Source organism: Zingiber officinale, chromosome 3A (assembly GCF_018446385.1).
Source record: "Zingiber officinale cultivar Zhangliang chromosome 3A, Zo_v1.1, whole genome shotgun sequence".
Classification (NCBI taxonomy): Eukaryota; Viridiplantae; Streptophyta; class Magnoliopsida; order Zingiberales; family Zingiberaceae; genus Zingiber; species Zingiber officinale.
In genome coordinates, this window is record NC_055990.1 from 121829902 (window position 1) to 121841455 (window position 11554).

General features: G+C 38.3%; 1 non-coding gene across 1 annotated transcript; it reads right to left on the reverse strand.

The window, feature by feature from the left end:
• Positions 1-11222: 11222 nt before the first annotated feature.
• TRNAT-AGU lies at positions 11223-11296 on the reverse strand. Its single transcript has one exon. It is a non-coding gene; the product is annotated as a tRNA-Thr (tRNA).
• Between the last annotated feature and the right edge of the window lie 258 nt (positions 11297-11554).

Genomic DNA, 11554 nt, shown 5'->3' on the forward strand with positions numbered 1-11554 from the left:
AAAACTAAGTGATAAGTTTTTCTCCACAACCAAAACCCTCTCCTTTTCTTTCCTCTAGGTTCGACACCTAAAAACTCCTCCCTTTCTTTCCTCTAGGGTCGGCGCCCCATTCCTTTCTTCCTCCATTTCTTCCCTCTAGGGTCGGCGCCCCATCTCCCCTTGATGGTCGGGGCTTGGAGGAGAAGAAAAAGAAGAGAAGAGGCACCTAGGTGGCCGGCAGTTTAGAGGAAAAGAAGAAGAAGGAGGCGCCCCTTTTGCTTTGCATTCTTTGGTGGTAGGCGGCTTGGAAGAGGTTCAGGTGTTTTGTCTTGGTAGATCGTCGCTCACACGATGTCTAAGAAGAGGAGAGGAATATGACAGAAGATCAAGAGATTTTTAGCTACGATGAAAGGTACAACTAGTTCTTTAATTCCACTGCATAATTGGTTTTGTTTTCTTCGTGCCGATTTTGGATATCGATTTGAATACCAACACAAGAGGCCAGCGATCTTGTGCTTCGATCAAGGTGCGCTTTGATCAATCAAGATCTTGCTTGATTGATCAAACACATGTCTGATCGAGCATGTGGGTTGCTAGGAAAGGTTTTGTGCTTGTACAAAATTTTTGTACAGGGGATTTACACAGAACGAAATTCCCAGCGCCAACAAATTGTTGGTTTATCTTTGGTCATACAAATAATAGCAGTGACTCCGATGGGGAGGATATTATTAAATGCGCCTAATATATACACTTACTTGATACTTAGTCCATTAATTAGGATTGTGCCCCTTCAGATGGAGAAGATCACACATACCTAAATAATTTCCTATAATCATCCATAGAGTAAGTTTGATCTAGTGATCCGCAAATAAACTCATCTGATATGGAGGAAGGCACTTCAAGTTAATGCGCAAGTTTGAATGCATCACTTACAAACTAGTAATGAAGACTATGAAATTTATTTAAAGAATCCCTCTCCTACTTAGTTATTTAAATTGAGGAATTTTAATCATGCACGTACATCACAGCACATAAAAATAACATATAAGGTAATAAACATGAAAATAAAATTTCCAACTATTATGGCCTCATCCAACGCTGTCCTCCAATATGCCGCTAATGGATCGTTGTCCTCTAATGTGTCGTCGATGGATCAAGTCGTCGCGTCTATCTCGCTTCCTTCTCTGCCGCACTTCTGGTCCTCAAAATAGCACCACGCATAGTAAGGATACAAGCCGCAACCAAAAATAAAATTTTACATTTATCGATCCTATATTCCACGAAGGAATTTACATGTAATTTAGATCGAACAGAATGTAAAATAGCAATAATAATAATACGGCAACCAGCCGTATTTAATTATTTCAATCATGCACACACAACAACCTCAACATATCCAAGGGTTCAAATCACACACAAGCACACAAAAAGCCATAATAGTTGGATCTAGGATGCCTGCAACAACAGAGTTAATCTGTCAAGCACATCCTACTATTATCTGGCCTAAACTTATGTATGAGTAGTGCATAATTTAATCAAAAACCAATCACATAGAACCAGAAAACTCGCTCTGATACCACTTGAAGGGCGCTGGAATTCCGTTCTGTTTAAATTTCCCATATAAAAAATTGTACAAGTACAGAACTATTCCTAGCAACCCGCACGCTCGATCAGACATGTGTTTGATCAATCAAGCAAGTACTTGAATGATCAAAGTATACCTTGATCAACGTATAAGATCGTTGGCCTCTTGTGTTAGTATTCAAAATCGATATCCAAAATTGATATGAAGAAAACAAAACTAGATACGCAATGGAATTAAAGAACTAGTTGTACCTTTATTCGTAGCTAAAGATCTCTTGATCTTCTATCATATTCCTCTCCTCTTCTTGGATGTCATGTGGGCGACGATCTACCAAGACAACACCACCCTCCTTTCTTCTCTTCCAAAATGCCGGCCATAAAGGAGTCTCTAGGATGCGGCACCTTCTAATCTTCTTCCTTCTCTTATTCTTCCTCTTCTTTCTCTTCTTCCTCTTATTCCTCTTCTTACTTTTATTCCTCTTCTTCCCTTTCTTCAAGCCACCAGCCACTAAGATGAAGAAGTGGCGCAGCCACCAAGGAGGAGGAGGGGATAAGGGCGTCGGCCCTAAACAAGGAGGAGGAGGGGGAAAGGGGTGTCGGCCCAAAGTTAAGAGAGGGAAAGGGTGTCTGCCACAAAGAGGAGGAGAGGGGGTTGTGGCGCCGGCCCTAGGAGGAGGAGAGGGGTCGGCAACCACAAGGAGAAAGGGAGTTATAGAATAATAGAAAGTTAGGTTTTAGGGGCCACATCCTACTCCTTTTTATAGACTTGTCGTCGGTTACAAGGAAAGAAAAATTAACAAAATTTTGTTTAGAAAAAATCTAAACAAACTATGTTAAACCAAAGTAAGTTAAGTTAAACTAAACTAAGTTAATTTAAACCAAACAAAGTTAAGTTAGACCAAACCAAGTTAAGTTAAACCAAACCAACTTAAGTTAAATCAAACCAAATTAAACCAAACCCGGTTATGGAAAGGTGGATGTGAGGTTTTATATATTGAGGCTACAACATTGACCTAGAGGAGGAATTGGTTTAGGCCTCCCGATGGGCTTGGGTTTCCTGTGTTCGCCCCGAACACCCAACTCAAGTCCATCAATAATAACTCATACCACAAAAGGGTTATTATTGAACTACCACACAAATCTCATATTACAATATGGGCTCCTTCTTATCATGAGTGCGTTAATCTCCCCATGTTTAAGATATCGTATGTTCGTTAATTAAATGAGTTACTGACAACTCAATTAATTAACATCTGATTCCAAGAGTAGTACCACTCAAATTTATTATCATGTTGGACTAAGTCCACCTACAGGGTTTACATGATAATCTTTATGAGCTCCTCAAGGGGACATCATCAGCCTAAATAATTAGAACACAAATTCCTTCTATAATCAACAACACACCATATAAATAATACTATCTGCCAACTCATCGGGTCTATTAATTTAACGAATAAATCTCACCCATTGATAAGTTAAAGAAATAAATACTAAGTATATGTGCTTATTATTATATAGGGATTAAGAGAATCCATATCCATAATAACAGAGGTTCTGCTCTTTTATGTAGTCAGTATAAATTGAACAACCTCAAATGGTCCTGCTCAATACACACATAGTGTACTAGTATAATTTTATAGTCAAGACAGACTAATACCAAATTATACTACAATTATTCCAATGGTTTGCCCCAATCCATCTTGGTTGTGAACTACTATTTATAATTTATAAGGAATCGATAACATAATCTTCTGTGTAACACCACACACCATGTTATCTACAATTTAAATTAAATGGGCAACTACATTGACATATATAAAAATATAAAATGCAGACATTTGACCAAAGTGATTCTCATTTCAAAATATTTCAAAACAGATGTTCATACAAAAGCTAAGCTTATAGTATACATCCCAACACTATTATGATTGTATCTTCAAACTCATCTTCATCTCTTGGGCTCAAGTTCTTAGGTGTTTGGGTTTGAGCCTTGCCCACTCGAGCCATCATGTGTCTAGTCCCTCCAAGTGTAGAGCCTAGGGCTCCTGAGTACTCAAAGTAGGGTAAGTTATTCGATGGTTCAAGGAATTCTCACCCCCACTTACGCCCTAATTCCCTACCTCCCCAAACACCCACTTGGGGTATCAACCATCAAAACATGGTTCAAGGAATTCTCACCCGCTTCATCCCTAATTCCCAACCTTCCAAAACACCCACTTGGGCCATCAACCATCAAAAGTTTGGAGCTTCTTCAATCATGTGAAATAGAAAGAAAACTGAGCCTTAGTCAATTTCCAAGCAAACAAAGTATGAACAAAGATGAAAATTCCATTGGTCATGTTGGATTTAGGTCCAATATTAATAAAATGTATCAAATGGAATCTACATAACTCTAAAAAAAATGAATGACAACAAATCTTCCTAAGATACATAAAACTATGGAAATGTAAAAACAATTACATTGCAATTCCCGACCTCCCCAAACACCCACTTGGGGTGTCAAACATCAAAAGTTTGGAGCTTCTTGAGTCTCTTGAAATAGAAAAAAAATGTAACCTTAGTCAAGTTCCAAGCAAACAAAGTATGAACAAAGTACCCCCTTCCCAAACACTCTCGATCATCTTCAACCTCTCCGACAATGTCCTAAATAAGATCAATACAAGTCAAAGAGTGTCAAAGTGATCCAACGAAGCTCCTCCAATGCTTAAGACACCTTTTAGAACCAAAAGAAAATGCAGATAAGCATAATGAAGAATGGTATTAAGAGTATTCTCTTAGCCCCCTATTTCAGGCTATTGTACTTGATATCCCTCTCTCTCAATAACCGATGCCCCCTTCATAACCCTTGTAGCATAATGGTTATAACCATCACTCCATAACGGCACCCCATTATTTATCCTTTACTGCTCCTATCCTACTTCTAGGGCTCATGTACTATTATGATTGTATCTACGAACTCGCCTTTGTCACTTGGGATCAAGTTCTTAGGTGTTCAGGTTCGAGCCTTGCCCACTTGAGCCATCATGTATCTGGTCCCTCCAAGTGTAGAGTATGGGTCTCTTGAGTACTCGAAGTAGGTTAAGTTATTCGAACATGGTTCTGTTGGAACCCCAAGGTTGTTTTGGTGTGATCAAAAAGTTAAGTTAGGTCCTGTGTTTTTCTAACCTTGTGTCTAAGTGTGCAGGAGCTTATGAGCACATGTAGTCGAGTAGAAGATGCAGCTAGTGAGAAGGACGGCACGCGGTGCGTCCGAGGGACGAGGCGCTGCGGAAGAGTACACCAGCGGATGAGAAGGAAGCGTGCGGTGGTTCCGAAGGACGAGAAGCCAGAGCGGAAGACTGCTCGAGGAGCAAGAGAGGCAGCTAGCAAGAAGGTCAGCACGGAGTGCGACTGAGAGACGAAGACTGCGGATGAGTACACTGGCGGACGAGAAGGAACCACGCAGCAATTCCGAGGGACGAGAAGCCAGAGTGGAAGCCTGCTCGAGAAGACTGGAAGTTGGATTCGGGTGAGCCCTATTCCGGATGACAGAGATCACCTAAGCAAGCGAAAGACTCAGTCTGAGGCGAATGGAACCGGAGCAGAAGACCCGAGCTGAAAAAAGTCAATAGGGTTGACTTTCTCGCCCAGGGCGCCCGGACCGTACTGGGGCGCCTGGAGCGTACCGGGGTGCCGGAGTTGACTTTTGACCAGATCGAGTTTTGAGTCGATCTGAATGTTGGGGGATAAAATCTATTCCCCCCAGGGTGCCCGGAACCCTTCGGGGCGCCCCGACCAAGGCTATAAATATAGCCTTGGTCCATAAGCTTTTCATCAATTCAGAACTCAAGCATTCTTTCTACACTTGTGAGCTTTTTCTATAGTTTAGCTTCTGTTGTGCGCTTCATTGCTGTAAAAGGCTTCTCTGCCTGAAGGAGATACTAGTGCTACGCTTTCCTTGGATTAACAACCTCCCCGGTTGTAACCAAGTAAATCTCGGTGTACCTTTTACTTTTCTGAGTTATTTTCTGTTTATCTATTTATGCAAGTGTTAGCTTAAGAGTTTGAGAAGGGTTGGTTTTTTTTTTTGTATTTACAGGGCTATCCAACCCCCCCCCCCTTTCTAGCCGGCCGCAACGATACCACAAGTGGTATCAGAGCCGAGGCGCTTCAGGAGGACTAACTGCCAATCGAAGCAAACATAATGGCCGGACCAAGCATCCACCCGCTGAAATACGAAGGGGATTTCGCTACCTGAAAAAAACTGATGCAGGTATTTTTCACAACAAATTTTGAATTAATTTTAACAATGGAACTTGGCTTTGTATCTCCAGAGGGCAAGGAAAAATATCAATGGACAAAAAAGGAGTAGGTTGAATACGTGGCGAACAACAAAGCAGAATACCATCTGTTAAGCATTCTTCCGCCACAAGAAGTCAATCGAATCGGCAACTACAACTCCGTGAAGGAACTTTGGGAGAAGTTCCTCGAGCTGCACGAAGGAACTTCCGAAGCCAAGCTCGCTAGACGAGATCTGCTTCGCAATCAGCTCACCAGCCTGTGACTTGGGGAAGAGGAGACAGTCGCACATCTGCACTCGAGAATAAAAGAAATCATTACCGGACTTTTGAATCTCGAAGAAAAGGTAAGTAACCGAGATTCGCTCAGGTACGCACTGAATTCTTTTCCTAGAAATTCAAAATAGACATCACTAGTAGATGCCTTTTACATTTCAAAAGATTTAGAAAAAATTTCATTAAAAGAATTCTTTTCAACATTTGAAGTGCATGAGTCAAGATGTGCAGGAATGAAGGAGCCCAAGAACAATGTCACCCTCAAGGCTTCGAGAGACGAACCTGAGTCAGAATCTTCTCTCGACGATGAGGAAATGATAATGATGGTAAGAATATTCAAGAAACTTTGTAAATCTAGATCTACTAACCATCCACAAGGGAAAAAGAAAAGGATGATCCGTTGCTACCACTGCGACGAAGAAGAGCACGTCAAGGGCAACTGCCCCAAGCTGAAGAACAAGGACATGGAGAAGGGTAAGAAGTCTATCCAAAAGTGAAAGTCTCTAAAGGCGACGTGGGACGATACGTCATCGAAGTCGAAAGTCGAGGCATTCTCCGGACTTACTCTAATGGCAAGTCATCAAGATGATGACTGCGAGTCAAGCTCTTCCAAAATGAGTATCAAGAGCATCGATGAAGGGGGAGCCACGTCAGAAGAAAGCAGCAGTTCAGGGGGAGAAACAGACAACGAGATCGACAAGGTAAGTCAGGTACGATCTCTTCCTCCCGACAAAATGTTTAAGTTCGTTAGACTTTTAACAAAAGATTGCTGCAAATTAGAAAATGAAAATAAAAATTTAAAAGTAATTCTAGCTAAGTCATGTCCCTTAGAAGAATTAGACAAATCAAAATTAGAAAATGAGAAATTGAAATCAGAAAATAAAGATCTGAAAATTCAAGTAGATAATTTGAAAAACCATGCATGCTCATCTAATTTTAGAAAATTTAAAAATTTGAATTGGTATTATAGATATCACCAGAGACAAATTAGGAATATCTCTAGAAAATATGTTCTTAAGAAATTTTTAATCAATCCAGTAGGTTGGAACCTATATTGGGTTCCTAAGTCCTGTTTAAATTAAACTATTGATTAGACTTAGAGCTTTTAAGCGAGAAAATTAAACATTGAAATTCTTTATGAGGCTTTGTCTAAGGAAGTGGTTGTTGCTCTAATAACCAAGAAGGCCTAGTGCCTCGCCACTACCTGGAAGTTAAAATATTGAAATAAAAATGTTTAATTAACTTTATGATAAAAGAATTAAGGTGGAAATTTAATAATGCTTTAAAAAGTCTTTTACACATTTTTCTTTCAAATTTTTTACTTAGAATTTCTTTTATAAAATTTTCTTACTTAAATTTTTTACTTAATTTTTAAGTTAGAATTTTTTTCAAAAAAAAATTCTTTATACTTAGAAAAAAAAATTCGTGCATAAAATTTTTTTTGGAAAATTCAAAATTTAAGTTAGATTTTTTTTTTTTGCAAATTCTTTAACTTCGAATTTATTTAGAAATTTTTTTTAACCCTTAGATTTTTCAGAACCCCAATTTTTTATGTGATCAAAGGAGGAGAAGAAAAAGTATAAGTCTAGGGGGAGGCAGACAAAATTAATTTTTCTAGCTTTTTACACTTAATTACAAAATTTAGATAGTTTATTTTCATGTCTATTTTACCCTAGTTTAACTTGGGTTGGTCACATTAAAAAGGGGGAGATTGTTGGAACCCCAAGGTTGTTTTGGTGTGATCAACAAGTTAAGTTAGGTCCTGTGTTTTTCTAACCTTGTGTCTAAGTGTGCAGGAGCTTAGGAGCACAGCTAGTCGAGCGGAAGACGCAGCTAGCGAGAAGGACGGCACGTGGTGCGTCCGAGGGACGAGGCGCTGCGGAAGAGTACACCGACGGACGAGAAGGAAGCGTGCGATTGTTCTGAGGGACGAGAAGCCGGAGCGGAAGACTGCTCGAGGAGAAAGAGACCCAGTTAGCGAGAAGGTCGTCACGGAGTGCGGCTGAGGGACGAAGACTGCGGATGAGTACGTTGGCAGACAAGAAGGAACCACGCAGCGATTCCGAGGGACGAGAAGCCGGAGCGAAAGCCTGCTCGAGAAAACCAGAAGTTGGATTCGGGTGAGCCCTATTCCGGATGGCAGAGATCACCCAAGCGAGCGAAAGACTCAGTCTGAGGTGAACGGAACCGGAGCAAAAGACCCAGGCTGAAAAAAAAGTCAATGAGGTTGACTTTCCCACCCGGGGCGCCCGGAGCGTACCGAGGCACCCGGACCGTACTGGGGTGCCTAGACCATACCGGGGTGCACGGAGCGTACTGGGGCGTCCGGACCGTACCAGGGCGCCCGGAGTTGACTTTTGACCAGATCGATTTTTGACTCGATCTAAACATTGGGGGATAAAATTTATCCCCCCCTAGGGCACCCCGACCAAGGCTATAAACATAGCGTTGGTCCAGAAGCTTTTCATCAATTCAAAACTCAAGCATTCTTTCTACATTTGTGAGCTTTTTCTATAGTTTAGCTTCTATTGTGTGCTTCATTGCTGTAAAAGGCTTCTCCGCCTGAAGGAGATAATAGTGCTACGCTTTCCTTGGATTAACAACCTCCCCGGTTGTAACCAAGTAAATCTCGATGTGCCTTTTACTTTTCTGAGTTATTTTCTGTTTATCTATTTATGCCAGTGTTAGCTTAAGAGTTCGAGAAGGGTTGATTTTTGTTTTTGTATTTATAGGGCTATCCAACCCCCCCTTCTAGCCGGCCACAACGGTCCCACAGGTTCAAGGAATACTCACCCCACTTCCACCTGAATTCCCTACCTCCCCAAACAACCACTTAGGTATCAACCAGCAAAACATGGTTCAAGGAATTCTCACCTGCTTCAGCTCTAATTTTTACCTCCCTAAGCACCCACTTGGGGTATCAACCATCAAAAGTTTTGAGCTTCTTGAATCTCTTGAAATAGAAATAAAATTGAGCATTAGTCAAGTTCCAAGTAAAGAAAGTATGAACAAATATGAAAAATCTATCGATCATGTTGGATTTAGGTCCAACAATAATAAAATATATTAAATGGAATTTACATAATTAACTCTAAAGAAAAAATAAATGACAACAAATCTTCCTAAAATACATAAAACTATAGAAATGTAAAAACAATTACATTGCAATTCTCGACCACTGCAAACACCCACTACAGGTATCAAGTTTGGAGCTTCTTGAATCTCTTGAAAAAGAAAAAAACACTTAACCTTAGTCAAGTTCAAAGCAAACAAAGTATGAACAAAGATGCAAAAATCCATTAGTTCTAAGCAAACAAAGTATGAACAAAAATGCAAAAATCCATCCGTCATCTTGGATTTGGGTCCACTAATAATTAAAAGGTATCACATGGAATCTACATAACTCTAAAAAAAATGAATCACAACAAATCTTCTTAAGAGACATAAAAATTATGGAAATGTAAAAATAATTCCCGACCTCCCCAAACACCCACTTGGGGTATCAACCATCAAAAGTTTTGAGGATGAATCTCTTGAAATAGAAAAAAAAAACTTAACCTTAGTCAAGTTTCAAGCAAACAAAGTATGAATAATTTTGCACTAGAAATTTTTCAGTTCCAAGCAAATAAGAACAAAGATGCAAAAAATCCATCAGTCGTGTTGGATTTGGATCTAGTAATAACTAAAATATATCAAATGGAATCTGCATAACTCTAAAAAAAATGAAAATGTATTGCTTTTATTGAGATTTGAACTCAAAACCTCCCACTTACTAAACGGGTGCTCAAACCAACTAAACTATAAAAACTATTAAATATTTAAATCACAACAAACCTTCCTAAGATATATAAAACTATGGAAATGTAAAAATAATTCCCAACCTCCCCAAACACCCACTTGGAGTATCAACCGTCACAAGTTTGGAGCTTCTTGAATCTCTTGAAATATATAAAAAAAAACTTAACCTTAGTCAAGTAGCAAGCAAATAAAGTATGAACAAAGATGCAAAAAAAATCCATTGCTTGGAAATACATGATTAACCTTAACCTTAATCATGTTGGATTTCGATCCAGTAATAATTAAAATGTATCAAATGGAATCTACATAACTCTTAAAAAATAAAATATATCAAATGGAATTTTTATAACTCTAAAAAAAATGAATCACAACAAGTCTTCCTAAGATACATAAAAACCATGGAAATGTAAAATCAATTATATTGCTTTCATTGATATTTGAACTCAAGACCTCACCAGAAGTCTTCCTTAACCTTAATCATGTTGGATTTGGATCCAGTAATAATTAAAATATATCAAATGGAATCTACATAACTCTAAAAAAATAAATATATTAAATGGAATCTGTGTAACTCTAAAAAAAATGAACCACAACAAGTCTCCCTAAGATACAAAAAAACCATGGAAATGTAAAATCAATTATATTGCCTTCATTGAGATTTGAACTCAAGACCTTACAACAAGTCTTCCTAAGATACATAAAAACCATGGAAATGTAAAATCAATTATATTGTTTTCATTAAGATTTGAACTCAAAGACCTCCCACTTACTAAACAGGTACTCTAACCAACTGAACTATGAAAGCTATTAAATATAAAATAAAAAATATCTTCCTAAGATCTAGTAATAATTAAAATATATCAAATGGAATCTACAAACTCTAAAAAAATGAATCACGAAAAATCTTCCTAAGATACATAAAAACTATGGAAATGTAACAACAATTCCCGACCTCCCCAAACACCCTATTTGATGTATCAACCATCAAAAGATTGGAGCTTCTTGAATCTCTTGAAATAGGAAAAATAAAAAAACTTAACCTTAGTCAAGTAACAAGAAAATCCATTGCTTGGAAACAAAGATGCAAAAATCCATCAATTCCCAGCAAATAAAGTATGAATAATGATGCAAAAAATTCATGAATTCCAAGCCAACAAAGTATGAACAAAGATGCAAAAAATAACTATATAACAAAGATACAAAAATCCATCAATTCCAAGCAAACAAAGTATGAACAAAGTTGTAAAAAATCCATCAATTCTAACCAAACAAAGTATGAATGGGCAAAGATGCAAAAAATTATTATATTGCTTTCATTGAGATTTGAACTCAAGACCTCCCGCTTACTAAACGGGTGCTCTAACCAACTGAGCTATGAAAGCAATTTAGCATTTATAAAATATATTTTCCTAAGATCTAGTAATAACTAAAATGTATGAAATGGAATCTCCATAACGCTTATAAAAAATGAATCTATTAAATATGTTGATAAAAAATATCATCATAAGATATATATAAAATCTATGCCAATTAGCAGGTGCTCTAACCAGCTATGAAAGCTGTTAAATATTTAAGTAAAAACTAAAAAATATCATCATATAAACTTGTCACTTACTATTAGAGGCTCAGTCGATATTGCC